The 26,216-nt window shown below is 45.0% G+C and overlaps 1 long non-coding RNA gene across 1 annotated transcript; it reads left to right on the top strand.

Moving 5' to 3' along the window:
* The first annotated feature begins 2,036 nt into the window (after positions 1 to 2,036).
* Positions 2,037 to 11,309, top strand: LOC141373059 (uncharacterized). The gene is made up of 3 exons (XR_012378690.1): positions 2,037 to 2,178; positions 2,597 to 2,797; positions 11,222 to 11,309. It is a non-coding gene; the product is annotated as an uncharacterized lncRNA (long non-coding RNA).
* Positions 11,310 to 26,216: the final 14,907 nt, after the last annotated feature.

The raw sequence follows: 26,216 nt of genomic DNA, 5'->3' as shown, positions 1-26,216 counted from the left end.
GGAGTTCACACTCTTGAAACAGTTCACACGTCCTTAACCAGTTTGCTTCCCTTTCCAGCCTGGTCTTTGTTTTCCCCTCCTGTTCTAATTCTCTTAATAGGCCACACTCCCTGAACTTCTGGCTATTGACACCTTCCTCCCACTTCCTGGACACTGGACACTCTTCTCCTTCTACTTCATTTGACTAGCTCCTGCACATCCTTCAGCTTAGACATATCTTCCTCCAGGACGCTAACCTCCATGTCTCCAGGCTGGGTTAGGTATCCTTCCCGTGCGCTCCCTCCCATCCCAGGCTTATCCCTGCAGTAGCACCTGCCATTCAGGTGTCCTTGCCTGTGGACTTCTTCTACTTGGCTGTTAACTCCTTCAGAGCAGGGACTGTGTCTGATGCATAGCAGGCTCTCAATGCATCAGTTAGAAACTATAGGCTGGGAGTTCATAGGCATAGGGCACAAAGACATGTTAGAGTATTCTGAAAGAGCTCCAGGTCCTTTGTTGATATTTGGAATCTGGTCTTGAGCCAGTCATTGTCTTTTGGGGTTTCAGTTTCTTTATCTGCGAAATGAAGATGATCTCTAAGATTCTAGGCTAATGCAAAGAGCATTCAACTGGAAACATGTAGTCCTGACCTTGATCTGCAGGGAGATTGGGAAAGACATTTAACCCGTTCACTTCTCTGAGTCTCAGTTTCCTTATTGGATAAAGAGGCTGAACTCTGTGCAGTCATGAGGGTGGGTTTGGAGACAGGTGGCTGCTGAGCAAGTCACATTGTGCCTCCCTTTCCTCATTCACAAATCCTCATTACTTGGCAGCATCCCAGGTGAGGACTAATAGAGGTAACCCTAGTAACTAAGGAAGAGCATAATAATATATTGAATACCAGCTCTGTGTTAAGTGCATTTGTCATAGCACTTGATCCTGCCAACCACCTATATGGCAGGATTTACAAATCTCCATTTTTTTAAAGAAGGAGGAAGTGGTTCAAGGTCACACTTTGTAACTGGCAGCACTGGCTTCCGAAGGCGACTTATGCCTATCCCATTTCACCCCGTGGCTCAGTTCCTCCTTTGTTCAGTGCTCAGCACTGGGCTCTCTCCACCTTTCCAGGTCCAGGCCTGGCAGTAGGACCTGCTCCAGCCCCAGGAAGGAGTCCATGCTAACAGGAGCCTCTCTGGCGTGCAGATGGAGCGCGATCTGGCCGGAGCCTGCTGGTGTGGATGGCACGGCTGGCTTGAAGCCCCGTGCACGATCTCTCTCCGGAGCGGAGGCAGGGAGCAGGCACAGAGGCGTCCAGGCAGCATGCGTGGTTTATAAAAAGCCATCAGGAGCACTGTCCTGGGACTGCAGTCATTTATCCGCACTTTTTCCTTGTAAAATGTTACTGACTGTTTTACACCAAGGGCAGTTTATCCTGAATGGGATGTACAGGCATTCAATTCACCTCTACTTTTTGCCAACTCTGCTTTTCCCCCCTTGCTTCAGAAGTTATATATGGTTCCGAGAGAGGAAGCCATTTTGTATGTGAGGGGAAAAAAAGAGCTGACAGCTTTAAAGAGAAACCTTCCATCATAGGAGAGAACATTTGGTTGGAGAGATAATGCCTTTGTTTTTAAAAATGGAATCCTGCTTCGGTGGTATTACATTCTTCTGAAATTGACCCCATTTCCGGTCAGATGCTAAGAGCATTATGGAGGCGATCTGTATCGGTGTTCCCCGTGAGGGGAAAATGGAGGCGAGATATGATCAGGCCCATTTTTCAAATGGGAAAATGGAAGCTGCAAGAGGTTAAATCACTTAAGAGCGCGGTGGAAGGCTGCTGGGGCAAATTGGGGTTAATAATGGAGAACGGAAAGAGGGAGAGCACCTCTGAACCAGACGCCCGCCCCCCCTTCCACCGCCTCGTCTACGTCTCCCCAGTTTGTGAGACGGGTGTTGCTTTGTGCTCCATTTGCAGATGAGAACGAGCTTCTGTGACATCAGCGACAGGCTGAAAGTCACACACTTCGTTATCGCAAAGCGGGTCTCCAGCCTGAGCCTTCCAAGTCCAGGCCCTCTAGCTTGCTGCCGTTAGTACCCTCCACTTGCCCGCCTCGCTTTCGCGGAGAATCTAAATATAATGGATTGCTGCTGCAGAATGCCAGGATATTTTAATTTATAGAAAAGAATAATGGGGTTCAGGTGAATGCCCTCTTCTGTATATTCTCTTTGGAACGAGGCTTAGCTTTATTGTCCTTTCACTTCCTGTTAGTTCTAGCTAAAGTGATTCCATAATGACATATAAACCCAAACATGAGTAATTGATGGCAGCCTCAGGAGCTTGAGCAGAATAAAACCAGACCGACTAGAATCTCCAGGGTGAAGAATTAACATTTATTGGTTTAGTGAAATGAATTTATGTCCCAATAAAGCCGGTTATGGACTAGACAGTGATTTAATGAGATGCCTTCTGCAGAAAGAGCAAATATGAACTTCTGGGTTTGGGTTAGGGTGTGACTGAAATGCCACGTACTAAACCAGTTTTTCAGATGTGTTCAGAAAAATCTATGAAATTTCCTTAATCCATGAAATTTGTGTTTAACCCATTCTGCTTCTATAGAGTTGAAAGTGGAAGGGAAATTCAATCAGCCTCTCCAAAACCATGGAAAGTATGTTTGTTCATGGCTACCACCAGATCAGCACTCTGAGCACTCCTGGAAGCTTGAAGAATGAAGATTAGGACAAATGATGTCAGAAAAGAAAAGAAATGCTGAATCTGGATGTGCACGACACCCTTTAAGGCTAGAGGTTGTTGCTCCGGGTATGTAGGAGGATGGGAGGAGAAGGGAGGGAGAGAATAAAAGTCCATGGTGCCTTCTCGGGGGTGGGGCTGTGGGCAGAGAAGGACATCTTTGGTAGCTGTCCCTTGGCCATCGGACAGTCCATATCTGCCATTATAAGCTGAGACCATCCCTGCTTCCCACTGCTCTCTGCTGCTTCATTGAGATTTGATAATAAAATTTGCAGGCCCAAACCCTGAGTCATCTTGACTCTTTTCTCTTACAGCCCATATCTTATCCCATAGGAATTTCCCCATCAGGAAATACTATAGGCTCTACTTTCAAAATAGCTCTAGAATCTGGCCACTTTTCCCCATCTCCACTGCAGCCTCCCTAGTTCAGCCACCTCCCCTCTCTCTGCCTGGGTAACTTCAGTGGCATCCTGATTGGCCTTCCAGATTCTATTCCTGATTTCTCCCTCCCAACCTCCACACACACATTACCATCTGGGCTTAATAGAGAGGGGGATGCTTTTAGAATAAAAGATGGTGCCTCCTCTCTGCTCCAACCTGCCGGTGGCTCTCCATCTCACACAGAGTGAAGTAAAAGTCATTATAATGACTCACAAACCCTTCCACAGCCAGGCTTTCTCCAAGCGCCCCCACTTTCTGACCCCCATCCCCTACCACCGCATTCCTGGAGCTTTCTGCTGCAGCCTTGTTAGCCTCCTTGCTTTTTCTCTTCTTCTGTCTCAGTGCTTCTGCTTGCATGGCTCTTCTCCCAGATGTCCACATGGCTGGCTCCTTGACCGATTTTACTGTTTTGCTCACTCTCACCTGCACAACTAAGGTCCACTCTGACTGCCTCGTTGAACGCTGTCACCCCTCCAAGCCCCTCAGGTATCCATCTCTGCTTTTCCCAGAGCACCTGTAACTTTGTGATATGTTGTCAAATTCACTTATTTATTATGTTTTTGTTTATTTCTGACTCCCTCGTTTGAATGTAAGCTCTGCAAGGGTTGTAATCTTCCTGTTCTATTAACTGCTACAGCCCAAAAGTCTAGGACAGTGCCTGGCACATTGGAAGTGCTCCATAAATGCTTGTTCAATGAATGAATGAATGAATGAATAGGAAGTCTGCTGAAAGCCAACCTAAAATAGATTGAATACTGAGGTGAGAAGCACGACCAACTCAATTTTGTTTTCACAGTTGGCTATTTTTGCAGCCTGATTTTTCTTATATGTTTGTTTTTGACTCTGGAAAATAAGATATACTGAACTGGATTCAAGCCATATTTTCTATGTCTGTGAAGTTTTGAGATCTTGGGCAAAAGAATTTCAGTTAGATGAAAAGGATTTTTATTTGAATAATTCCTGTTCAATTCTTTCTTATTGGAGCATATTAGAAATTTTGAAATTTGAAATTAAGTGGAATAGCATTAGGAAAAGTGTACCCTCTTGTAATGTCACCATTGACACTGACAAAATATTTGAGCGCCCACTGGGTGCAGAGCAGTGGGAAAAAAAACCCACTAAATGTGTGGCACACACATCTGTGCCGCTGTGAGGCCAGATGTTCTAGTTGTGGGAGTTTTATGTTTCCAGTACTTCTAAACAGGAATGTCAGATTTCGTGCATTTAAATTAACTTTATGAGGAGTGGCTGTTAAGTGTAAAATGTGGTCAATAGTGAAGAAGCCGATTGGTTCAAGCGGAAATATCCTGCAGCACTTGGCATGATTTTTTTTTCTTATTGTTACTTTCTCAGGCAAAACGTAGACTATAGTTGTCATCCTAATTCACATTTGTGTAGCACTGTGCAGCTTACAAAGCATTTGCTTGTAATAGATCATCTCAAGTATATAGTCTCTGGGAAAAGATTTGTCAAAGCCATTGTTCCTCCCGTTATAGTCGGTATGTAGAGTTTGGTTCTGTAGCCCCGGAGGCAATCCGTTCAATGTTGTGTGGGTGAGGAGGAACCCAGGACCTGCGGGGGGTGGGGGGAGGCTGGTGGGGGGGTTGGCGAGGATGAGTGGTAGGGGGGTTGGGCGGGTGGGCTGCTAGGCAGCCACACCGGTGGTGCTGCAGCCAGAGCCCAGATTTTGCCGCCATGCTGCCTGCTTTCAAATCCAGGTTTGCCTCTTCCTTGCTGTGACTCTTAGTGCCTCATTTTCCTCATCTGTAAAATGGAGTCAGTGATGGTAACTCCTTGTAGGACGCCTGTGAGAATGGAATGAATTTCTAAGTGGAGCATGCTTAGAGCAATTCCTGGCACCTGGGAAACCTCTCTCACGTGTCCGCTGTTTGTATTGGGGCACAGTGAATGGATCTGCTTGTCTCTCATCTCTCCTTCAGTTTTTTGGTCAGACTGTTGGAAAATTTCTCCTTTGGATACATAAGTTTAACATCGTCAAGGAAGAGAACCTTAGGAGAATCAGATGAAAGCTGTGGATTTTCTCCAGAACAACAGGCATATTCACATGTGTATACAGTTTTGCTTATAATTTCAGGAAGTTTATAAATTCCTGAAGTCCAGATCAAGAATCTCCAGGTGGGAGTATTGTGTTTCCAGAGGCTGAGCTTTGCTTCTTCCTGGTTGAACCATCGCCTATGCCAACGACGCCTGTGACCACCTGTCACATCTAGAATGTGGATCACTGGGAGGGCAGACTGAGGGGATTCTGCTGTGTCCCCTGAGGGGTTTGTGAGGAGTGACTTGAAGTAGACAGAGGGACACAGACAGTGGAACAGGTGTCTATAGAGACCAGCTTTCTTCACATAATCACTCTCCTGGGATACCCCCTCTCACCGCCTTCCAGCTGCCTGGCTCTGCTCCGAAGCCAAGGTGAGCCTGACACTCTCCCCTTCAGCCTCCTCCCACGCTCAGTCACTTCTCCCTGCGGGTATCCAGGGGCTGAGAAGCGCAGAGAGGCAGAGAGTCATCCTGGTGAAAGTGAAGAGGGTCTGAGCAGATCCTAGCAGGGAGAGTCATCTGACAAAGGGAGTTACACCATGGAGTCAGAGCTGTATAATTGGATGTCAATATATGTATTTCAAAACACAGTCTCCAGGTATCCCAACTTCCCAGGGAGATGAAAAAGAATCTTTCAGTATGAAAGCTTGTTACATCTCAGAGTACACTGGTGCTTCCCAAGGACAGAGCGAGAAAGTAGAGTCACAAGCGCTGCTGTGACATGGCATGTCATTGACACCTTCTCCCATCACAGTTGGAGGGGCCTTCAGATTTATGTTTTGTGTCCCTTCTTCTTCTGCAGCTTCCAAGGACAGGGAAGGGTTTGACGGTCAGCATTTGGCTCGTGGAGGTAGCAGCCCCACGTACTTTGGGCCCAGATCCACTCCTCGGAGGAAAATGCTGATTCTCCATGTTTTCTCTGCTGCTGGAAGAGGATAATAAAAGGCTTTTTTTTTTTTTTCCCCTCTTGGGGACTTGGTGAAGATTAATTAGATGCTGCCTATGAAGTGTTTTAAGCTCTGGCAGAAGAAGGTGCTAAGCATTATTTCTAAAACTAGCTTCTTTAACCCATTCTGTGTAATAGGGATCTTCATCCATGAATTGGTGTCTGGGTGGATGCCACCCATTGTCCAGAGTAAAATGGCTAGTAGGGGGTGGTGGTCATGGGGGTCTGATGGTGGAAGCAGAGGTCGATTTTGTTCACTTCCTTCAAGCAGAAGACCTCATCACGACCTGAGGGCTCTAGTTGAACACACCTGAAAGAGACAACAGGTGCAGCCAGGGCCAGATCAGGCAGGGCCCCTCTGAGACTTCTTGTCTTAGGGATTGGTGAGAAAGTGGGGGGACATCATGACCGAGAATGGGGCAGCCAGAAGCCCCAAAATGGGAGTTTCTGTCTGGCTTCCTGAAAGGCAGAGGGCAGACTGGAACACCTGGGCTGGGAAAAGTCAACTCTTCTTCACTGTCCAAGCTTAGAAGTCGGCCCAGGGTGGAGCAGTTGTACCCACGCTGTCCCAGTGTCTGGGGAGGCCCAGTGTGAGAAGGATCCTCTCAGGTGGTCTTCCACACTTGCAGAGGAAAGTACAATCAGACACCTGTTCTGAACAGAGGACAAGGTCTTGAATCAAGAAAATTTCATTTATTCATTTAATACGTATTTATTCTGCATCTATGATGGGTCATAGTCCTGTATAGCAAAGGTACAGCTGACCAGGATGATCAAAGTCTTTATTCTCAAGGAGGTTGCATTCTAGCAGAAGAGAAAGCCAATAAATAAGTCAACAAACTCCCTAATTTGTCTATATCTTAATGTAAGCTCTACAAGGGCAGGTTGTTGGTTTTTTTAAAATCTGTTTCGTTCATTGCTGTGTTGCCAGCGCTTAGAGTAGGTCCTGATAGCTAGTTATTGGGTGCTCAATAAGTATTTGCTGAATAAATAAATGAGAAAGATTTTTTCAGACATTGGTAAGTACAATGAAGGAAATGAATTCGAGTGTAGGTGGGAGATGAAGATGGAGAAGTAATCAAGAGTTGGACTATGTAAGGTTTTGTAGGCTTTGGTAAAAGTTTGGGTAAGAACAAGAGGTTTAAAGCATAGGAAATATGCAATTTACTTTTCATTAAAACAACAAGAACAATACTTAAGTGCCATATAACAATGGGTGGAGGAAAGGTGGCCAGGTCTTGATTATGAGTGTGAGAGATGGGGCAAGGTCTAGGGAGAATCGCCAGCAAGGAGGAGGGGTCTTTGTATGGCAGTCTTGCTAAGTCCTGTTGAATTTGTATTGCATGGCAATTTTCGCCTTCTGGGTTTTCCCCTCCCCCCACCATCTTCAGGAAGCTTTCAGTGCTTTCACTTCCTATTGGTTTTGATAAATTTTGCTGAGACACTGTATCTTCCTTCATCTATTCCTGGGCAATATTTTATGTTGCTCTTAGCGCCAGATAATTCAGAAGAGCTTGGGTCTTCTTCCAGGTAAGACACTCATTCTTCTTCCAGGTAAGACACCTGGCTAGACCCATCCACCCTGCTCCCATGTCATCCACCAGTTACAGAGATAATCCAGGGGACTACTGGCAAGAACAGATAATGGTTCTTTTACTTGGTTAACTGTAAACCCCGAGGGACCCTCCCGGGCCCTACCAGGTGGCTTCACATATTGTGGGTAGGAGGGAGATATTCTCCAGGAAATGATTGCCAACCAGGTAGTCACCTCAACACTGCTGTTACACATTCGTGAGAGCTATGGAGGGCTGTAGACACTTCTCCCAGCATATGCACATCCACCAAAATCGTGTGCTATTTTATTTTTATTTATTTATTTATTTTAATAGTTCCATCTCTAGAACCTCTAGGGGTGCATGGAGACCAGGTTAAGAATCTCTGAAGGAAGCTAGACCCTACAGGCCACCACTGTCTTGGAGGCAGTCACTGGCCATTGCTGCCGATATAACCTATCCAAGCCCCACAAAGCAGGCTGACACAGACCACAAAAAACCATGATTGAAAATGGAGTCACTTACTTCTTCCCTGAGCTTCAGAGTCTTCAACCACAAAATGGGGATAATAATACGTTAACTCATAAGCTTATTATGGGCATCAAAGTACTTTTAAATTGTTGTATATCACACAAGAATCAAAAATCCAACTGCCCCTCAGGGTGGGGGTGGGGGCCAGGCAAGTAACATGTACCTGTTAATGGGGGCCAGGTGTAAGACAATAGGGAACAGTGAGGCCTGTGGCATAGTTGAGACATGCATTTTGTAAAATTCAAATTTTATGAAACAATGCGGAGCCGATCGTGGATATTACAGAGCGTCTGTGGGCTGAATTTGGCTTTGGGCCACAAGGTTTAGATTCCTGAAAAATGTTAAGTAGGGCACTCTATTAGCTGTCATGTGGGGAGTTGATGGGACAATCAAGGCCTGTTTTTTATGTGCCTAGAGAAGAAGGCTGACAATTTAGTGTGGTTTGGAGGGGAGTCTCCTCTGAAGAGCTCCCTCTTTGGCCTTCCAGGAACTGAAATCCTAACCGTTAGTGTATGGGGAGGGGGGTGAAGGGGTGAAGGGGGGAGCAGTGATGATTAATTAGGGGATTAATGGTTCTCATTAAGATATAAATATGTTATCTATAATGGAAAACCTATTGATTATCTTTTGGCCATTTACACTTAAGCATTTTAAGACAGTAATCAAAAACCTCTGTGAACTGTAATTATACCCTTTAGCTTTAATATTGCAATTTGACTACCTACTATGTATCAGGTACCTTGAGAGGGGCTGGGATTACATCCATGAATACAACCTGACCCTGTCTTCAGAGCATTTGGCCAAGGTGCTGCCTTTTTGGTCACCCCTGGATACCTGGTCCCCCACATTGCCCTGAACATAGCGGCAACTTAACAAATGGATGGGAGCTGGGCATCACCACAACCCTCTGTGATGTGTGACAGATGCAGGAAGTGACCTGTAGTGGGGACTGTGGGTGAGTTTATCAGATTACCTCTAGAAGGGAGAGGAGCCTGGGGAGAAGGCCACAGACCGAGGGATCAGGGGCTGGGGGTTGATGAGCAAAGAGAGGATCCTTCTGGGATGGTGGGGTCTCTGGGGAAGGAAGACGTCTGTGAGCAGGGGGAGTCTGGTAAAAGCAGGAATTGGGGCAACCAGCTGGAGCAGAGTGGATGGCAGGATGGTTCTGGGGACCCAGAGGGGCTGGTGGTGGCCGGCTGAGGAGGCTGCGCCAGGTGAGCCCCCAGGCCGGGCTGCTAGCAGTCTTCTAGCCTGAGAGGGCTTCCTAGGTGATGCTACCAGGCAAGCAGAGAGTCACAGAGGCTGGACGTGCAGGCGGCACTGGGCTCTGATGCTGTGGTCATACCTCCTTGGGTACGAGTGACAGGCTTTCTCCGAGCCCAGTGTTCTGAGAATTTCCCGGCACCTGGTGAAAAGGGTTATCTCACAATCCTCCCAGAATTAAGTGGTATTTTTAATAACTGCAGGCTTTTATGTTGGTAATTCGCCCCTGATAACAGAGCTGTTAACTGCAGCTCTTATCGGTGGCTGTTAGGGCAAGATGGTTTGAGGTTGAAAGCAACGATTTCAGGTGTAACTTGGACTCTCTCCCAGGTTTGGCAACTTGAGTTAGTTCAAGGTCAGAACATCCTGTTAGAGCCTGGAGGCAAAGATTTGAGCTTGACTCATAGATTTATGGGTAGCATTAGCGGTTTTTCCTGGTTCCCATCATCCCACTTGCAACATTTCAGCCTCGTCTCCTGCCATTCCCGCATTTGGTACAAGGAGCCAGAGTGTTTGCTGTTAGCGCACATGCCTTATGTTTTCAAACCTGGAACTATCAAATGATTCCACTTCTCTAGCCTCTGAAAGCCTTGATTTGCTCCCCCCATTCAAAAATGGGGGCAGTCATTTCTAACTCATAAGTTGCTGCGAGGAAGTGTGATGTGGTTGAAAGAGCATGGCTTTTGGAGTCAGATGGATGGAGGTTTTAATTTCTTCTCTCCCATTTACCACCTTACTGTGTGGTCTTCATTATTACTAAGTTTTTAGGAGTCTCAGTTTCCTAAGTTGGTAAAATGTATATAATCACAGTGACCTTCATTTGGCACACAGAAGGCAATCTTAATTGATAGCGCCCCCCCCTTTCTTCCTCATCCTTATGGCTCATCTTTAAAGTCTTAGTTCCCTTGTGGATGTGTCCTAGAGGCTTCTTGGGGAGTCTTACTCTCTCACCTTCCTTGGGCTCTCAGGATGCTCCTGCACCATTTCTACCTTTCTCAGCCTACTATTACCCTTTGCTGCAAAATGACCATTCCTCTCTCCTTCATTCCGCTCCCTCAAGAGGTTGGCCTCAATTAGGTGTTGGGAGGAAAGCAATCTAATTAAATTGATTCATATCAATGTGCTAATGAATGGTCCACCTTTAAGCTTTACAGGAATATTTGCATTTTGTAATGGAATTCCTAATCAATGGCAGAATCACCCTGGTAGAATTTCTGGCTAGAGGACAAAGGAAGGTGAAGAGTTTCAGGCACTGGGAAGAAGACAATGGTGTTAAGGTTTGGAGAGTAGAACAGTGTTCGAGTTGGTCAATGATGCGGCCTCATTGCCTGCAGTGCCTTTACCTAAAGCTATTGCTGGGAACATGTGAGCCAAGAACACAGCTGTTTGGGAGCTAAATCCAGAGAGAGAGATGCTATCTATCTGCACCCGAGTGCAGTTCCTCCAAAGATCTGAAGGATTAAGATCTGGCCTGCTGTTAAAGTTATTGTTTAGAATTTGGATGGCCCATTTTATTTTCAGAGTTCTTTTTATTCATTAATTAGTTAGTCATTTATTTAATGCAGTTTTTAATTGTGTGCTTATTCCATCTTGCAAGGTGGAATTATTCAGAGGAACATTTAAAAGAAATTAATGGTATGACAGGGCTTATAATTGTGCTTTAATCTTAAATTAATATCCCTCCTGTTTTCACGTTACCAGGACAATTATCCCGAACGGTACCAGAGGCAGGAAATTATGTATTGCCCTATATATGGCATTCCCTCCCGGAGAGCACACCATTTATCATGGCTTTTTAATCTCCTCCGTGTGCAATAGAAGATAAAACATCTCAACAATATTTCAGTGTTTGGAGAAGATTAAAGCCCTGCAAACATCCCTGTTTGTTTCACCCAGTTCCTCTGCAGCATCTAACTGGGTCAGAGTTGAGGTGGGTTTGGATATCCCTCTAGGAATGTGGCTGTTTGTTTGGAGTTTCTGGGGACTCCCAGAACAAGTCTTATAAGTAACCCTAGCTAGAAAAACTGGAAACGTGCTGGTTTCTCTTAATATTTCTTTCTCCCAGCACTTCCTTTTTTCCAGCACTAGCTAGAATGTGCCTGGTGACATTCACTGAGTTGAGAGAGGACAAAGCCAGCAGTTAGATGCTTGGACTGACCGTAGCTTTCTTTTCCTTTATGTAAGAGCCTCTGACTATAGGTTGTAGTCCTAAAATGAAAGTGCTGCCTCCACATTGTCTGCTCTCTGGGGGGGGGAGGCCTGAGAAAGATGCTTTGAGATTCTAGAAAACAGCCGATTGGAAACTGCCTCAGTCAAGGTTCTCCAGAGAAAAAGGACCAACAGGGTAAACCAATAAAAATAGGAACTCTAAAAACTAATATTTATATAAATTGACTCGTGATTGTGGAGGCTGTCTAAGCCAAAATCTGTAGAACAGGCTGGAAATTCAAGAGCTGATGTTGCTGTCTTGAGTCTGAAGTTTGGTAGAATTTCTATGTTGCATTCTATAGGCAGAATTCCTTCTTTTTGGGGGAAAGTGCTCTTAAGTCCTTCTTCAACTGATTGGATGAGGCCCATTCGCATTATGGAGCATAATCGGCTTTCCTGAAAGTCAACCCTTTGCGAATGTTAATCACGTCTAAAAAAATACCTTCCCAGTAACACCCAGGTTAGTGTTTGACCAAGCAGCAGGTCAACATAGCCCAGCCAAGTTGACACATGAATTTGATCCTCACAGAGACTGGTGTCCTGCTGATTGCAGAGTCCATGGTGCCTTCTTTGTGTGACAAGCAATGGACGGCAAAGCTGCCTCTCACCCTGACCATCCTTGGAGAGCTTGCCCAGTTGGGAGTTTTCTCCATCAACCGGATTCCCTCCTTTGGAGAAAAGCTAAGTGTGGCCCTTGGAGGATGGCCAAGGTTTCGTTCTGTGCTCCTGAACCTCTCTTTGGCATCACTTCCCTCTTCCTGTCCCAGGGCTCCTGACCTCCCACTCAGGAGTGCAGGGCCCTCTTCCTCCATAGCATTTTTAAAAAGCAAACTATCTCATGTCTATATGATATACATACAGAAAAATGCACAAATCCTAAGACTCCACCTTAGATGAGTTTTCACCAATTCTGCCCCCTCATGTAAGCAGCCCCGGACCAAGAAACAGTATTCCCACCCCTCAGAAGCCTTTCTTGTGCCACAACCCTGCCACTACTCCCTGGCCCCACGGGTCACCTCCATCCTGACCTCTGGCCCCCACACGTTAGCTTTGCTTTTATTTTGAGTTTTATATAATGGAACAATACGGTATGTCTTCCTTCACCATAGTGGAGTTTTGTGTAGAGAAATACCATGATGGCAAATACTCTGAGTGGCTCAGTCCCCTCCTTCCCTCTGTCCTTGCAACCGGCAAACATGGCACATTGCGCCGGAGACTGTGGACACGCACGGTTGCCCAGTTGACATTACAGAGCAGCAGCCTGGAGGCTCTGTGGAGAAACCGGGAAGGGGCCCTGCCTCAGCAACCTCAGAACTGGTTCGAGCCCCTCGTCTGTCCCCTCAGAAGGCCCTATCTAAGTGAGGGCAACACTCCTGGCTTGTCCTGAGGAGACATGGCATGGGGGGTGCTCTCTAGAATTCTCCCTTCCTGGCAGAGCCCCAGGCTGGGACGTTCTCTCACTCCTAGCTCACCTGTTCTAACCTCTTAGCACCCTTCCGGTTCTCTGTGGTTTTTTGATAGACTCGTTGCTGATAAGCACCCTGGCTGATAACAGTTTACCGTATTACTTCTCTGATAAGGTGTTTGTATCTTAATAATGCCATAAACCACAGAGCAGCTCTGCTCCAGCCCGGTGGCCCATAAGGTTCGTTTGCTCCTGTCTCCCTCAGTGGCTGCTTCCCTCCTCCAGACCCCTAAATAGGATGTTACCCAAGGTCAAGTCCTCATGCCCCCCTCTTTATTGCATTGCTCTTGATCGCAGACATTAGCTCCTTCCGTGCCTCCTCCAAGCACCCCTGACACTTCCCCAGGCCACAGCCTGTGTTTCCACTGCCATCCAGACCACTTTCTGATGGGGAGCTTGCCCATGCCTCCTACTCTTGCTCCTAAGATGGCCTCCTTCCCTCCACCCCATCCTCTGCCACTTTCCACAACCCATAATCCTCTCATTTGCCTGCAAGAAGCCCTTGTGCCTGTACCTTTTTTCCAGCCCTCTCGCTGCCCTCCTTCTCCCCCTCTACCATCCATCTGGATTGTTGAAAATGCCACCCCTCCCACCTCATCACTGTCCATCCCCATATTCCCCACATCACCATCAGATGCATTTTTTAGTTAGCCTTCGGTTGCTGTTCAGTGCCTTTGGGACAAAGCCCCACACTGGTTGGCCGGGCATCTACGCCCTCCATGACTCTTCCCCGCGGAATGCGTCTTGGTAGAGATCCCGTGGTTTCTGCAGCATCCTCAGCCATAGCACGCCCTTTCCCACTCCTGCTATTTTGCTGCCACTGCTTCTGTAGGACAGAGCGCTCTAGCGCTGGCCAGCTGTGAGGGGTCACAGAGATGAAGCCCCTCATCTCCCGGCATGTCCTGGTGTTGCCTGCACCTCACTCGTCCAGTGACCTGGAGAGCCTCTCCGGATGTCCCTGCAGGGAGTGGTCTTTCCCTTCCTGAACTTCGCTGCACTTAGGATCCATGTGGCTCTTACTTACGTTAGAATTAATTTTATATCTGAATGTTTAACCTCCCTGTGGTTGACCGAATAATGTTCCCTACTGCCCACCAAAGATGTCCGTGTCCTAATCCCTGCAACCTGTGAATAAGTATGTTACATGCAAAGGGGGAATAGGTTGCAGATGGAATTAAGGTTGCAGATCAGCTGACCTTGAGATGAGGAGATGATCCTGATTATCCACATGGACCCAGTAGAATCACAAGCGTCCTTAAAAGTAGAAGAGGGAGGCAAAGGAAAGCATCTGAGTCAGAGGGATGTGAAGTGGGAAAGATGGAGGAAGTGGCCATGAGCCAAGGAATGCAGCGACCTCTAGAAGCCAGAGAAGATAGGGACATGGAGTCCCCCTCAAGACCCCAGGAGGGAACACAGTCCTGACAATGCCTTTGATTTTAGCCCAGTGCGATGTGCTCTAGAACTGTAGGACAGTCTGTGTTGGTTTAAACCACCCATTTTGTGGCAATTTTTTTACAGCTGCAATAGAAACCTTATATACTCCCCAACTAGATTTTAAGTTTGTAGAGGGCAGAGACTTTCCTTATACTTCTTTGTGTATCCCATAGGGTATGTGGCTTAGTGCCTTATATCCATTAGGTGCTCAGTAAATGTTTGCTCTGTGGCCACAGGTTGTTTCCAGGAAGGTGGAGAGGGCAGAGCCTGCCTTTGTGCCTTCCCACAGCCCCGCAGAGCCCCAGTGTGGCCTCTTGGGCTCTCATTCTGGCCCCTGGTCATCAGGTCTTTCTGTATCCCATTCCCGATCTCATGCAATCTTAGTTAATGGAAAATATTTTAAGATTGGATCCTTTCTGGAAATGTTTTCATTTATAAGGGTGGCCCTAGAGCTATGAACACATCACACCCAAAGGTTTTAAGCCACATAGTGGAACAACTAGATGACGATGCCGGTGGCCTTGAACCAGCTTCCTATTGTATCGTTAACTCCCCTAGCACAGTTCTACTTTGGGGGATCAAGGAGCCAGGAGACGTGGGTCCTAAACTCGGCTTCTCCACCAACTTCCTGGGTGTCATTAGAGGAACCTCTTAACCTCTCTGAGCCTGAGATAGGGATTAATAAGCTCTCCCCATTTCACAGGCTGTAACTAGAGACCACCTGTGGAGATAGGGATGAGGCCTGGCCCTTCCCAGAAATTCGGCAAGTGAGACAGCGAGTCTGAAATGTGCCTATGTTCGTTTTTATATAAAAATAACATTTAAAAGCGATACACCTAGAAGTTACACCACAGCCTTCCCGCAGCTTTCCACACTTCCGACACACTGAGGCTATGAATAGCCCAGTCTGTGATGCTTACTCTGTGTCCATCTTCAATGTTATTTTAACATTTGCACTTTTCCTTCTCACCAGATGGGACTTCTCTCTTTATTCCGATTCTGCTCAGAGCAGAACCAGAGCTGACTGCCCACCTCCCCTCCTGGACAATCACACTTCTTCCTTTTCCTCCCCTGGGGGGTTAGTTCTTGACTCTCTTTGCCTCACCTCCTGGTGCGATCTGTTCTGTTACCACATCTGCTGTGTGCCAATGACCATGGCATTTTCCCTTTTTTATTTTTAAGTTTTATTTAAATTCAATTAATTAACATCTAGTGTATTATTAGTTTTAGAGGTAGAGTTCAGTGTTTCATCTGTTGCATATAACACCCAGTGCTTGTTACATCATGTGCCCTCCTTAATGTCCATCACCCAGTTACCCCCCTCCAGCAACCCTCAGTTTGTTGGCATTTCCCGTTCTGCTCAGACACTCCTGTGTCCTGCCTGGTGGGAGAGTGGAAGGATCTTGGGGGATCAGGGTTACAGTCAGGGTTCTGGTCTCAACTCTGTCAGCAGCCTGCTGAGAACTCTAAGCAGCTCACCTCACCTGTAGGGGCTATCCATTCCACAGTGAAGAAGAGGGGCTTAAAGTAGATGGACCTAGAAAATGGGGTGACCAAGAACCCCCCGCTCAGAATTCTTTAAGGACTGCCATCACCCTCAGGAGGAAGCCCAACCTCCTCACTATGCCTCACAATGCCTTTTGTGATCTGCTCCCTCTTTATCTTGAGGGCTTCATTCTTAGTCACCTAAGACTCCGAAGTTCTGACAGTAATAAATGACTTGAAGTCCTCAGACATGCCATATTCTCTCTTAGTGCCAGGACTTTGCACTGGCTGCTCCTCTGTCTTTACCACATTTTCTGTGCCCCGTCCTCAGCCTCAGCTCATGTTGCTCTCAGTGCTGCCTTTGCTCCAAGTGTGACCCCCTCCTCCTCTCATGCTCAGTGCTCTGAGCTGGGCAGCCTGGCTCTAAGTGGTCTGTGGGCCTGGGTCCCCAAGGGATGGAGCAAACTGGGGTGGAACACCCTGCCTTATGTGGACCCATTCCTATAGGCACATTGTGCACCTTCTGCGTATATCCAGGAATAAAATATTAACTTGAAATCCCAAGTTGGGAACAGGACAGGTGCTCATTTTGAACAATTGCAACACCCTTCAATTGTATCAGGGGTGTGCATTCTCAATAGCAGAGGGTGAGGACACTTCTCTTACTGGAAATTTCTTGTTTTATAGTATCTCAATACCGTAATGAAGTAGGATGTATTTATTGGTTATTTTGGGAACTTTCCAAGGCTCTGCAACCTTGAAGAACAAAGAACCTTTTATTCAAGTGTAACTGTAGCTTTCCTTTTTGTCTATACTCTGACTTTTTCCTCATCCTGTGCTTTGTGAGCTGATTGTAAAACTAGGTTAGAAAGGTGAGTTTAGTGGACCATGCTTATCACCGTCAGGAGTCTTTGAATTTTGATTTTTTGAGGTAAATCCTCAAAAAATCAAATTGCTTGGAGCAGGTGTAATGAGAACACAGTCCTTGAGTGGGGATCCCGATGTGGGGCTCCATCCCACGATCCTGAGATCATGACCTGAGCCGAATCACAGCACGTTTAGGTTTCTACATTTACAAAGTGTTTTTATAGTTTTCAAACTACGCTTGCACCTACAGTATCTCATTTGGTCCTTGTATTTATTTGGTCCCCTTGTAAACAAATCTCTTGGATAGAGTTGTCTATACTTACTGTCTTCAATTTTTTTCTTCTCACACTCTATAAACCTCCTCACAGGCTTTCAGGCTCAACCCTCTGTTGAAACTGCTTTCACAAAGGGTCACCCTGACCCACATGTTGCTAAATCCCATTGTCAATTTTCAGGCTTCTCATTTTACTTGGCCCTTTTGAGTCGTTTGACATAGGTGATCACTCTTTCCTTGAAATTCTTTCTTCATTTGATTTTAAGATGTCACACTTGCCTGGCTTTCTTCTGACCTCACAGGCAGCTCCTTCTCCATCTCCCTGGCTGTTACCTTCACAGCTTCCTGACTTTTAACTTTAGAACCTTCTAGAGCTCGGATCTGTAGTGATCTATAATCACTCCACTGATGATTCACTGAGTCTCATGGTTTTAAGTATCATTGCTATTGATAACAATTTCTAAGTATTTATCATGGACCTGAGCTTCTCCTCTTAATTCCCAGACCCATATATCCAATTATCTACACAACGTCACAACTTGGAGGTCTAAAAAAATCTCCAACTTTGCATTCCCAAACGTCCCTGAACTTCTACCCTAAACGTGCTCCTTCTAGTTAATGCCAACTTCATCCTTCCATTTACTAGGACCAGAGACCTCAGAGTCAGCCTTGGCTCCTATCTTTCTTTTTTAGCCCACAGTGGATATTTTCATCTCTAACACCATGTCTTACTGCCTCCACTGCTATCACTCTGGTCCGAACCACGTCGTCACCTCCACGATTCTCTCAGAAGCCTCCACAACTTTCTCAGCACAGTCTGTTCTCAACACTGTGGTCAGTGATCCTGTTAAAATATACATTAGACCATGGTGCTCCTATACTCAAATGGCTCCTGCTTATCCAGAGTAGAAGCCAACGTCCTTCTAAGGGTCTTGAGGCCCAGTGCAGTATGGCATTCCCTCTGACACAATCAACTCACTTCCACTTCATTCCCTGCCAGCCATACAGCCTCCTTGCTGTGGCATTCAATGACATGCCTGCCCTGGGGTTTTGCATTTGCTTTTCCCTGGAATGCTCTCCCTTCAGGTAGCCTCATGTCTTTCTCCCTTACCTCCTTTACACCTTTACACAAATGTCTTCTTCCCACAAACGCCTTCCCTGACCAATCTACTTACACATACAACCCCTGCCCTGAACTTTTCCCATTTCTCTTTCCTATGTATTTTTCTCCGTAGTACTTAACACCATCAGACATTATACATATTTTACTTATTTATATTGTTTATTATCTGTCTGATATTAAACTGTTCGATCCATGAAGGTGAGGACTTCTATTTTTGTTACTATAACACTGGGCGCCTAGAACAGTGCCTGACACATAGGACATGATCATTAAAGATCTGTAAATGAATGAGTAGTCCTATTAAATAAACATTATTATTATTATTCTTTCCTCCATTCATACAATTGGGAACTCAGTAACACCAAACATTCACATGCATACATAGATACCTACTCATACAAAACAAAACTCAACTAAGAACAGATAGGGCATAATCAATGTGCTTGATCCAGGGAGTGGTGGGGGACTCTGGTTCAAGTTTATGCAGAGACTACTTGTATTTGGTCATAGTTGGTCTAGTCACAAGAGGGTTGTAATGAAGCAATACACTAAAAAAATCAGGTCAATGTTTTAGGAATGTTACTTATTTAAAAAAAATCTTCAAAACTTTCCATTAAATATTAATTTTCCCAATGACATCAAAGTCACCATCATCCTAAGTATAATAGCAAGCTTTCACATAAGGAATGTTGAAACTGTAAAATGTCATTATGTAGCAATTGAAGTGAAAAATTCTTTTTTTTTTTTTTTTTAAGATTTTATTCATTTATCTGAGAGAGACAGAGAGAGCACAAGCAGGGGTTGGGGCAGAGGGAGAGGGACAAGGAGACTCTCCACTGAGTGGGGATCCCGATGTGGGGCTCCATCCCACGATCCTGAGATCATGACCTGAGCCGAAGTCAGATGCTTAACCAACTGAGCCACCCAGTTTTTACTTCTTAAAAGTAAGATGAAATCAGAGAAGGCTCTGTGCCACTCATCACAGTATTGCTAGGTCTCTTGGGTTCCAGCAGGGAGTTGCCATTTGCTGCTTGATAGGCACAGGTGGCAGCTCCAAGAGCATCTTTTCCATCTTGCTGCTTCCACTATTAGAAAATAGTGTCAGGTATTGATTGCCTTGGGACTTACCCTCCTGTAGGAAGACTTAACCTCCCCCAGAACTGATCAGATGCCCCTTTTCATAGTCACGGCCAGCTTCATGGGCACGCATCCTGTGCAGTCCCACAGGGCCCCACACTTAGAAAGCGTTCATGCTTGCTTTGATGCTTTGCTATGACTTAAAATTCTTTATCATTTTTGAACAAGAGGCCCACATTTTCATTTTTCCCTGTGCGCCACATGGGCCAAGTCATGGCTGGGCTGGGTAGGGTGTGTCAAGTGAGGCTCAGCATGGACAAGCCAACAGCCAACTTCAATTATGTTTAAATGATCATAGATGAGGTTGTGTTATTTGATAGTTCTGTGATCATATTTGCATAAATTTTCTGCACATGTTTGGCTATTGCTTCATTTTATGATTCATTAAATTTTGTTCTATTTAAATAGCAGTTTCAAAATTTGTCTTGTTGTGTTCTGATTGTTTTCCAAAACTCATAAATCTAAGTTTAGTAATATGGCATGTAACCGTGGTAATACATTTCAACATTATGCTGTTCTGATCAAACGGGGGAAATGGAATATCCAAATTGCCACATTCTTGGGTTTTGTTTTGTGTTGTTTTTTTGAGCAAATTTTCTTGGCCTCTGAAAAGCTGGTTTTTCAAATGTGAAATCTTTGGAATAGTAATTGTATATCTAAAAGGACTATAAAAGCTAGCTAGGTCACACACATAGAGGAAAGAAACCAGGTGAATGATATGGACCATGGCCAGCTAGGGAGTAGGTGTGTGGTTTAAAGGGGCACTGCCTCCCAGCTCCAGCTCCCTGAGATGGGGGATGTAGGCCTGCCACTACTGTGTCTTTCTTTTGCCCCCAAAGGAACTCTAAACAGAAGTTTATGTGAAATACCTTGGTCTTTAATCTCTGAAGCTCAAATAAAACCCACGTGACTGCTGTCGTAGAGGTAAATCTTAACATGATTCCTTTACTTTGTCCCAAATAGCTCTGAAATATCTTTCCTTTCTTTCATATGATAAACTTTTTAAGATAAAGAAAAAATTATAATTTCATTTTGAGGCTCTTCAGAGAGAATCTTTGTAACATATATAATACTCATGAAAAAATGTTAAATTTGAAATCCAATGACAGTAACCCACCTCCTGTCAGTGGGAAGAGCCAGTTGGTACAACTTCTGACATGTCAGTAACCTCCAGAAGCTTCTCCATCAGAGTTAACAGTGCTGGATACTCTGCCGTAACACTGTGCAATAGAAGTATAATGTAGGCCACACATGTAATTAAAATTTTTCTAGAAGCCACATTAAAAAATTAAAGAGGTGAAATTAATTTTTATAAAATGTTTTATTTAACTCAATATATCTAAAATATTACCATTTCAACATGTGATCCATATAAAAATTACTAATGAGATATTTTACATTCTTTTCTTTCATACTAAGTCTTTGAAATCTGGTATGTATTTTATACTTATAACACATCTTGGTTCAGACTAGCCGCAGTTCAATGGCTTGACAGACACCTGCGGCCAGTGGCTACCATGTTGGACAGCTCAGGTTTGACATGTCCTGCTGTGCTTAAGTGTCCAAAGTCACTCAGCTAGGAAGTTGGCAGATCCAATAGTTTTGCTCAGTATTTTGGACTCTTTGTTCTTCTCACCACATTGACTTGTCCCTAAATGCAGAATTCCTAGCTTGGACTTGGCATTTATAGGGTTTGAAAAGATTCAGGCCAGGGAAGTAACAGAAACAAACACACAAACAAAAATTAAAAGATATGACTAAATCTGAAAATTCTGTAGTGGTTGCCGTGGTCACATATAGAATTTTCAGGTGACAGCTTTTCTCGAATGCAGAAAGAGTTTGTGCAAATGACATATGTATGAAGCTAGACATATGTATGAAGCTAGACAGGTACAACTAACTATAGACCTAGTGGAGAAGCCTGATGTCATGCCTAACATCCATAACTTGGATGTGAGGCAAGCTTCTGCAATGGGACAGATAAGCAAGAGGAGGAAGCATCTTCACCTCTGGTTGGGAAAACCAACTCACCTGGCCTTTGAGGGATGGTGGGTAGGTGAATTACAATATCCAATAGCAAACTCAGGTGTTGCTATGGGGATGCAGTGAGGAGATGCCTTAATGCAGTGGTCAGGAGATGGCAAGAGGAATTTAGGGAGCTGTCCAATGGTCCTAGGTCCTTGGGCAGAGACTCTCCTGTGCAGTCCAGAGATAAGCCTGAGGCCATCCACCCCAGTGAAGGTGGGTATATCCTGACTCCACACTAGCATCCCTGAGGGAAATACTCTGAGCACACCTATGGCTCATTAGTCTAAACTTTCTTTGTAAAAAGCATAAAGTCTCTCTTATTACTGAGAAGTTGGTACATTATATGTTACCTCCCGACGTGTTTTTGTTGGTGATGCTTTTCAGCATTTGCACAGAACCTTGCACTGGTTGTATTAGTTACTTTTTTTTTTTTTTTACTAGCTTGGTTCTGCATTTTGTCAATGTTGGTGATTTTCCTGTGGATTGAATACATAAAGTTTTAGTTGAAAATTCCATAATTTGTGGTTTGAATCTTCTAAACCATTGTGGGATGGCTAAAGCTAGTTAGTTCCTGATATACAATATGCTTATGGAATTGGAATGTTGATTTTGGGTTTTGAGTCAGGCTGAGGAACAATATGAGGAACTCTCATCTGAGGATGAATTGCTAGGGCTGGTTACATGAGATTGCAGAGGCATGGGCATAATGTGACCCTGGAGAGAACTGAGGTTGCCTGAGTTCTTCCACTCATGCAGTTTCTCTTGCTGAGAACCCATTCTCTTTTCCCTAAGAGTCATTGACAAAATTATTTTCTCCAATAGTAATTTAAGAATTTCCTTCACAACTCTTTTTTTTTGAGGGAGCGGGCAGAAGGAGAGGGAGAGACAGAATCCTAAGCAGGCTTCACACACAGCGCGGAGTCCAAGGTGGGGCTGGATATCACGACCCAGAGATCATGACCTGAGATGAAATCAAGAGTGGGACCCTCAACTGACTGAGCCACCCTCTTTCATAATTATTTTTAAATCAACCTATTCAGGGGTGCCTGAGTGGCTCAGTTGTTAAGCGTCTGCCTTCGGCTCAGGTCATGATCCCAGGGTCCTGGGATTGAGCCCTGCATCGGGCTCCCTGCTCTGCGGGAAGCCTGCTTCTCCTTCTCCCACTCCCCCTGCTTGGGTTCCCTCTCTCTGTCAAATAAATAAATAAAATCTTTAAAAAATGCATAATTATTAAAAATAAATAAATAAACCTATTCATTCATGCATTCATTCATATATTTATTAAATATATTTTTCCAATGAGCAAATACTTATTTACCACCAAGTGCCAAGCACTGGGCGAGGTTTTTAGGTTCAAAACCTACAAGGCTTTCATCTCCATCCTTAAGCTCACCACCTGGCAAGATTTTCCCTATCACCACTTGGATTCGGTCACCATAGTCTATCTAGTCATTCCTCAGTATTGATGTAATTGGTTTTGTGTTCAATTTGTTGTAATTATTTCTAGAATAGTCTTTGATGTGGCCTGCCTCCACAGAGGCTTAGACATTGTCATTTGCAAAAAATTATGCTTTTCTCTTGCTTGATAACTCTTCACAGGGCCTGATACTTGGCCCAGAGTGGGCCTACTACACATTGTGCGTGAGGGCCTAATACACATTGCTAACCTTCTTTCTGGGGTGCATGGGTGGTGTCCTTTGATTATTGTTTTTACACATGATTACTGACATTGCTAATAGAGGTTTGAGGGTTTTGGGGGACAGAGTCAACAGACATGAAAATGGTCACCCCAACACAATCTCTGTAATCAGTCTGTGGACTAAACATGACTTCTATTGTCTTTTTATAGACAGAGACTCTAAAGACACTCTCTTCTGAAAATACCACAGTTATGCTTGGCATTGGTTTTTAATGACAAGGGAATTAAATTAAGGCTATATTTATATGGACATCTTTCCTGAGTGTTGCAACTGTTCAAGAAGGACATCTTTAGGGATTTCCCCTAATGAAGTGCATAAACAGTAACTTTCCTTCAAGCTGTCAGTGCAGAATGCGGTGTTACTCAAGTGAATTTCAGTGACCTCTTACTCTAGAGAGAACCCAGTGTCAGAACACATTTTTATAAATAATACACTGTTTGCTCTGCAGTGCTGATAATTTTCTCCTGTCTTTGAGGCTGTCAAATAACCAGGAGGCTTTTTTCTTAGGACAAAGATATTTGCAGAGGAACTGATCAGACTGTTATTATTAATAATCTCATTATTGAGCCATCACCAAGTCTTTTGTGCATTTGAGGCTACCAAATAGATTAAAGTTTTATTCTGAGAACCGGAGGCACAGGGGAACAAAGCAGCTTAAGAGCACTGTGTGGGGGATGGGGGGGTTCTTTTCTGGCTGGGGCACATTTGTGTTTGGGAGAATCGCTGCCTCATTCCTGTACGAATGTAACCCCTCTGGAAAGGGGTCTCCTAAAGGATTGGTCATAGAAGCGCCTAAAGGTAGTCATGACTACAGACTATTATTGTTAATGAAGGTTTTTTTTTTTTTTTTCCTGGCAAGGGCACCAACATGCTCGTTGATAAAAGGGAAAAGGAGAGCTCATTATAGCCATAGACAGAGGCTACTGGCAAATGAGAAGAGATTTTGCCCTTTGCTGTGGTGGGGATCTGGAGGAAGAGGGGAAATGTGACGGCGGGGAGAGGAAAACTCTCCTCCTTATAACCATAGTCATAGCCTTCAGTCTCAAGATAATGCATTTGGCATGCCAGTGTTCATTCTCACACATGGCCTACGCTTCTCCTGTTTTGGACTGGGCAGCTAATGGCTAGAACATTCATGCAAAGAGGCTGAGGCTGAATTGCTTCCCGTAGGGACCAGTGACTTGGCAGCTCATATCCTGCCCCAGGAGGCTCTGTCCAGGTGGAGTGAGCAGCCTTCAATAGTAGGGTTCCAGATAAAATATAGGACATCCGATTCAATTTGAAAGTTAAGTAAACAACATCCAGTTATTTTAGTATAAGTATGTCCCAAATATGGCATGGGATATACTTGTATTAAAAATTATTCATTATTTATCCGAAATTCAAATTGGACTGGGTATCCTGTATCTTTATTTGTTAAATCTGATAACTCTGTACAGGGCAGAATATGAGAAGCCAGGGTTACAAAATACTCCTCCTACCCGCTAACAGCTGGCCATGGATTCCCTGCCCAGGACCTCAGTCTCCACCGCAGATTGCCTTTGGAGCAGATAATGTCAGGGAAGCGTTGTTCCCAGAAAGCTTTGGAAGATGTTCCTATGCTTCTTGGTTCTACTCGAACTGCCTCTGATCACCACATCCACATGAATATGGGTGTAAGAGTGGCTTGTGAAGTCATCCTGTGTGGCTCAAGTGATGGGTTTCGATGGGGAGGCAGCAATGGCAGCCTGGATGGCTGGATCCTAAAGTTGGGGAGACTGACTTAGGTGGGACATCTGCTTAGCCCCCTGAGGCAAGGGGCAGTGTGGGGCCCTGGACGAGGGATGTGGCCCCAGTAGCCTTGGGTGCACCACAAAGAGAGAGACTTCATTTCCCCTTTTCTCCTATCCTCCCTCCCTCACCATTCATTCATTCATTCGTTCATTCGTTTGTTTGTTCATTCATTCATATTTTTCTTGCCTGTCCCCTCCCCTGAGTATCTGAATCGTGTACCAAGGGTTTAAGGCTCTGTTTTTCACATTAGCATCTGAGACTTTATGTGGTGAAAACCCTTCAGGGCAGGTTTTCTAAAGCATTCCTGTGGCAGGGTGGGGAAGGAAATGGGCCAGGGGCCTTCTTTCCCTGCTGTGAACCCAATAATCTTAGATACCGAGCCAGGTTTTAGGAAATTAAAGATAAAACCAAAAAACATAAAATCTGACATTTGTATAGTGTTTCAAAACTTACAAGCAACTTCTCATATAATATTTCATTTAATTCTAACAATTTAGGGATTGTTACAACACTAGAGCGGCTAAGTGATTTGCCTAAGGCCACAAACTAATGAATGAGAAAGCTGGTTTTTATTTTATTTTATTTTTAAAGATTTCATTTATTTGACAGAGAGAGACACAGTGAGAGAGGGAACACAAGCAGGGGGAGTGGGAGAGGGAGAAGCAGGCTTCCTGCAGATCAGGGAGCCCGATGCGGGGCTCCATCCCAGGACCCTGGGATCATGACCCGAGCCGAAGGCAGACGCTTAACGAACTGAGCCACCCAGGCGCCCCAGAAAGCTGGTTTTTAATATTGCAGACCCACACTTTTTTATTCTACAAGGTGGAAGGCAGATTTTCCAGATGGGGCCTGAAGATGCATCCCTCTTTCTCAGTTTCATGATGAACATGCCTTGACCAGCTCACTAGAGGGTCTGGACCAATGGAGGTCAGTCATATAGAGCTTTCTGGAGAAACTGCTCACCATGGACCCCCTTGACTGGTCTGGGCAGCCTCCTGTTTGGATTCTTTCTCCTTCATCGAGCTCACCATGGTAAGTGCTCGGTAGTGTGGAGCCCTCACTGAGCATCCAAGGTGAAAACACTACTGGTCTCTCTCTCAGTGGGAGGTTGTTGGGAAAAAATTGTCCAGAAGCAGACTCTGTAAGGGGGCAGTCAGAGACAACCTGGGGAGTAGCAGCTAGAGAGGGAGTCCCCCTGGGGG

This window comes from Callorhinus ursinus, unplaced genomic scaffold (assembly GCF_003265705.2).
Source record: "Callorhinus ursinus isolate GAN/ISIS: 27379988/994484 unplaced genomic scaffold, GSC_fseal_2.0 scaffold7, whole genome shotgun sequence".
In the NCBI taxonomy this organism is placed as follows: Eukaryota; Metazoa; Chordata; class Mammalia; order Carnivora; family Otariidae; genus Callorhinus; species Callorhinus ursinus.
The sequence above is the reverse complement of the archived record's forward strand: the minus strand, read 5'-3'. Positions and strand labels throughout refer to the sequence as shown.